The following is a 6,293-nucleotide window of genomic DNA, read 5'->3' as shown; positions in this document are numbered from 1 at the left end:
ATTTAAAACATAGTTTCTCACCTCAGGACTAACAGAGGACAATTATATCTTTTATAAAAACTTCCAGCTTGGTTATTTTTCATTTAAACTCCGAGATGACCAAACGGAAAGTTTTTAGGGCCTCAGCCGACCTCAAGTATCAAAAAAGTGGCTGATGAAAAAATCACTTAGAAAGTTCACCTAGCAAGAACAACACGGACATAGCGTCGAACTCCGTTTCTCCGATTTCGTCTACTCATGGGTGCAGCACTGATGCGCACTCGTCACCGGGCTTTTTCCAATGTGTCCTCTCGCCGTTACGAGTCATAACAACCCCGAAGCCGCCCGGATGAGAGATTCGTGTTCCGTAAAAGAAGGGCAGCAGTGCGAATAACGATGGGAACTCGGTGTCGTTATGGTTTTTTTCCGCGTGTGTTGCCTTTCTTTGGGAGCTCGGAACCGCTGAATCTTCTGTAAAACGACCCATTTATCTCTAACAAATGGTAGGACCGATAGGCTCTGGGGAACAAATGAAGTGAGAAGGTGGATTTTGGGGGAAAAGGTGGGAGAAGATAGAGCACTTTATTTTCTTCGTCCTTTTCTCGTGAGGAAAAAGCCACAGTCTTTTGTCTATAAAAGATAAAGAGTTAAACCGAAAATTTCACGAACTTCTGCGGAATTCGGAAAACTGTTAAAGGGAACCGACTGAAGAGGAGGTTTCGAAAATAACCGAAGTACCTCCAAACGGAAAAGAAATAGGAAACTGTGGAAGGAGTAGGTGAAGTAAAAAACTTTCTATGGATCCATCACTACAACTTCTATTGAATACAATTAGACGAATGGGTAATAAATGGATTATTGAATCTCTCTGTAACTGAATTTACCTCAGCAAAGCTAACAATTTTTAAGAATCTAATCTCTAGAATTAAAATGGGCAGTAACAAAACAAAACAATATGGTAAATTCTGTCAAAACCCTACGCTACGGAATTATAATTCAGATGATGAAATGATGTTAGTTAGAAAATTCCACCGGTCAAATACTCCAATGCTGAATTTCAGCCAAAAGTAACTCGTAGTTTACACTCGGTAGTGATTTGACAAATGAAACGCCCTCATCATTCAGAGCTGTTCCAACCGATCTAAATCCAGAAAAAAAATAAAGTCACAGGGTCCCAATTCCTTAGAAATGGTCAGATGAGAAAAGAATACTTTATCAAATTTTATCAATTTTACTATTGCGTTTTTTAATTATACCAAATGAATAATTAATTTATTTACTATTACTAATCTAATTTTAATTATAATTAGTTATTTGATTTTAATATTTTATCAATTTTACTATTTACTTTTGCGGGATGCTCGAGTGAAAAAGCACTTTTTAATCGAAAGATGAACGGATATCAAATTCAAGTCAATTTCAGCTGAATTTCGGGTTCAAGGAGTGTGTTTTTTGAAAGAATTTTCAACAAATGGAATATCATGGCTTCTATTTAATTTCAAGGAGAACAGATCAAATTTCCCTTGGATTAGTCAGTGTGAAAAAGTTCCCTGTGAATCTCCTCCAGAAGCATTCAAGATGAAAAACTAAGTACTCGAAGGAATAATACAGTATCTGGGAAATTTCGTCAAAAAAAAAACAAGCAAAAATTTTCTGAGAAGAAAATTTTGTAACACTGCGATTTGGTAGTTTCTTTCGAAGAAAAAATAAATGAAATTAGCGTTGTCTGCTGACCAAACAACAAAAGCGCTTAGAAAACAGAGTAGAAATCCCCGTGACTTACATTTCCCTCCTTTTCATCATCCAGTTTTTCCGGATTGCATTCGCAAACACTGTCAAGAAAGAGTGCGTCACGTTTAAGACTAATTGTAAGCCACCGATAAGAGTTGAGCCGAGTCACGGAGCCAAAACTCGTGGGGGAAAAAAACGAGTAATAAAAAGTAGTATGTGAATTCGGAAACAGATGTGCCGTTTACACCAAGACGCCGACTCGTTTACACTTTAAACAATCCGTGTGCAGTAAATCCACAATTTATAGTTGCGCTACAGAGTTATGTCACATAGAATTTAGTACGAAACGCATTAGATTTTTTTTTTTTGAAAACAGAACCACAAAAGTGCTGAGAGAGGCTCTCATTATATCGAATCTATTGACCAAATTTCAGGGAAAAAAGTACTTTTTGCGAGAATTCTGGACGATGCACACGAAAATTTTATAAATTATAAGATTACTCTTTTTAAGAAAAAAAAGTAAAAATCTTAGAAATCAACGCAATAATTATTATTTTTGACGCAGGAGATGTGTACCTATGTATTGCTGTAGGTACCGTTTTTTATGTGGACTTTCATTTGAAAATCCTTAAGCAGAACTCGCTTACTTTTGATGATATGATAAATTTTAGGAACTACATTATTATTTTTCGTTTCCTTATTCGGGATTTTTCAACAACAAAAAATTTTTCAAGCGTGGTAAAGTAGCGGTAACGGATCAGACAGCTACCATCCAGAGCTGGCTCCATTGTTGTGAGAATTCTGGCCGATGCACACGGAAGTTCTATAAATTATAAGATCACTCTCTTCTCAAAAAAAAACTAGAAATCTTGGAAATCCACGCAATAATTGCGTACCTTCTCTCCTCATAAGGTTATACAGTAACCTGACAAGATTTTTTTTCTACATTCTACAGTAATCTAATAATGCATTAGGTCCTACAGTATGAGGCTGAACTGCTGTACAACTCTATAAAGTAAGGTTATTTAATCAAATCGGCTCTAAAAACATCGGAACGATTTCCGCGCCCATTACTCACAGCCTGATTCAAACTTTGTTCCTGGGAAAGAACCGGTCGTAGCCCAGTTACGTGTTTGTAGATGATTCATGTCCGCTCTATATCTCTCTAAAAGGTAATGATTCGATAATATTTTCCTTGTGGTGGGCCAATGTTTACCAACACACTATGTGTGGATAAACATAAGGGATTCTAAATTCCGGAATTTTCTTATTACGTAACGCTACCGAAGCGTCTTTGCCAAAAAAAATAGGAGATGCCAAGACGTAAACATCGCTACTAATTTCCGTGGAAGCTAGAAACACTTAAAAACGGATTAAACCTCTTTTGAATAGAAAAATTCAGCCAGATTTAATTTATAATCCATTTGATTTTGACATTTAAAAAATTTCTCGAGTTGAGTAGTCCAAGTAAAGTTCTAAAGTTGAACATATAAGAAAAAAATCTAATAAAAAGTGAAAAAAAAGAAAATAAGTAAAGAGTAAGGATCCATTCACGTTCAGAAGAGTAGACCGGCTTTCTGTGAACAGATTGTGCAATAATATCATCGACATAATATTAATTTTATTATCTAAACTTTACATACGAAAAGATTTATTTCCTTCCCAGAAAAAACTTGGAAAATGTGAGAAGCGAGAAAAATCCGACGGGACTGCAATGCAAGAAGGTGCTCATGTAGAAAATTATGTAAAAACGAATGCCGCTCACTCACAAAGCTCCACAAAACCATCCAGACCTTTAATTAACAGACGTCTAGGAGTTCTTTGTGCGAATATCGTCGCTTTCAAATCGTTCTCCTCCTCCGTTACATGTGACTCATGTGGACAGAATGTTACTCATCATCTCAAGAACATCTTACATCTTTTGTTGTAATGATTAATGTATGTTAAGGCAGATGATTAAGGAAGAAAATCAAAATTTCCACCACATCTGACTCTGAACAGGTTCTTGACTCTCTTGGGGACGTTCTCCTTGTCATATTGGGAATTTTCTTCTCAATTCAATTTCAACTTTTTTGAATACAACAAGAAAATATTATTTTGAAAAGTTCTTTTTTTCGAAGTCTAAAAAAACTCTCAGACCAAAAAAAAATCGCTAAGAATACGATTCTTTACAACATCAACCATAACAAAGCTTTATTGTTATTTAGAAATGATAGGAACTCACAAAAACTGGAAAAATGCTATTGATTTGGTACAGCTAGCTAGATCCAGTGATCTAAAGCGATCCTCTCAGATCTACTAAATGATTCAAAATCCACAAGTGTCTGTTTGTGAAGCAAGGATCTTCTAACTGTATTGGATTCTGCAACAACGTTACAACGTTACTGGCCGAAAGGTCTCACAAGGGATACTCAAAATGATAACAATTGTAATTTTATTAAACAAAATGGATTCTAAAGAAGTTCTTGTCAAAAAAAAGGACACCAGATTCGATCCTTTTTCGGAAATGAATGTATTTTACCCTTTGGCAAATTGAAAACAAAGCAGAAAAATTGAAAGCAATCTGTAAAAAAAAAGGTGAGAGGAAACGTGCTGAGAAGGTCAATACGTGGGTGCGATCCTGTTCGAATTGACGCATGAAGAGATCGAAAATTGGTCGGATCAATGGCCTCCAGTGAACTCTCTCTCCTCCGCACCTCTCCGCTTCTTCGGTTGTTGTGACCTTCGCAAAATCTTCTACATATTTCAGTGTTAAGGGTTGAAGACAAACCGGAATTTTTCTGCATTTTTCCATGAATTTCTCCTCAGGCCACGAAAAAGATACTTATTTTCATCTAATTTCATCGTGCACTGACATTTCTTCCAACAAATTCCTACACATTTTGATCCCACCTCAAATAGATCTACCTATTTTTCGATCATTCCATTAATTTCCTATAAAAATCAGCCAATCACTGTCACGTTGTGCTGGATCGCATCCAGTACAAAGACTGAAAATAGTGTATGTGCGTAAAAAATCTATTATTGCATCATGAAACAGAATGGTTTACTCTAGCTACTGTTTTCACAAAACTTCAACTTCAACTAACAATCTCATTTCTCGAAACATCATTGTTCTCAAGTTGCCTCACAAATTCCCCTTAAGAAGGATAAGAATAGTGTTCCAGGGTTTTTCTAATTTTCTATTAATTATAGAATAAAATTCGTCGAATACGTGCAGTATAGGACTACCACAAACGGCTTTATAGAGCTCCTTCATCCAAGAACTTCAAAATTTTGCGGAATCCGTGCAATCTAAACTGAGGCAGGAGGCCGCAAGTTAGGTTGAGTGTTGTAAAATTCATTGAAATTTCAAAAAAAAACTATGAGAAAAGATCAGTGCATGTAAGAAGGCAAAGAATTCAATTTAAATTTCTAATGAGACTTCTATGTTAGCAAAGGAATAGAAGCGGCGAGGGAAAAGAGCCCACTGGAAAGAAAATCCCACAGAAAACAAGCAGCAGGTGCTTCCTTGTCGGGATCGGAAATGCGCAAACGATGTCGAAGCGAAGCGAGCAGTGTAAACGAAAATAAGTGAGCAGGAAAAGATTATACGCATCCGATGAGAAGAAAATCAAAGAAAGACTCACAAAAGCGGATGAGATGTGAGAGAACAGGAAGTGATAGAAATAGAAAAGAACAGAACAAGCAAAAGAGAGTATTTCGACAATGAACGCAGATATGGTACCGTTTCGCATTGAAACATAAGTGTTAAGGCAGTGGGGAGAGGTAAAGTTGAAAAAAAGAAGAAAGCGAAGAAAAGAGATCGGTAAAAACCGAGCAAGTCAAACTAGTTAGTAAATGGCGAGAGTTGGATGACCGATCGCTAGGACACCACAGATGAGCGACTGTGATAAGAAACCAGATGATAAATGATGAAGGAAAGATGTAATTCCCAGAAAAAAACCAGAAAGATGACCATGGAAGCAAAGCGTGAGGAGACGAAAGCAAGCAAAAAAAACAGGGGAGCGAAGGGAAAGAAGAAATTTAGTGCTCATATTCTTCGAAAAAATTTTCCCGTGCGCTTAAAAATACGTGAATAATGGCATAATAATCAGAAATGGAGTTGGTGGTTCGATTGTAGGGCAAATGTTCCCGTATTTGTTGACCTACACCATTCGATTTCGTCGTATTTCCAGCAATTTCTGCCAAATATGATCCTTTCATCACTGATAACAGCTCTAAGAGAAACTGAGTACGAGAAAAAAGAAACAATTTGATCAAAATTTCAAAGTAAAACGAATTACTAACGTGCTAAACTAAAATTCGTTATGTATTGGGAATTTTTCAGCACGAAAAATACTGAGAAGGATTCTGGGAGCGTCCAAGAAAAACCGATTTGGAATTTCCAGAAATTAAATAAAAGCACATCACCTGACTTTATTCACCACCTCTGCTACAATTTTTTGAGACTAATGGAAAAAAACTCCTTATTATCATCATTAATTCAAGATAAAGGAAAAATAACTCAATTTTCTTCTACTTTCGGCAAGTGTTCTTCCCAATATATTTATTTCTTCTCTTATCTTGTTATTAAAATCACT

Source organism: Necator americanus, chromosome II (assembly GCF_031761385.1).
Source record: "Necator americanus strain Aroian chromosome II, whole genome shotgun sequence".
Taxonomy (NCBI): Eukaryota; Metazoa; Nematoda; class Chromadorea; order Rhabditida; family Ancylostomatidae; genus Necator; species Necator americanus.
The sequence above is the reverse complement of the archived record's forward strand: the minus strand, read 5'-3'. Positions refer to the sequence as shown.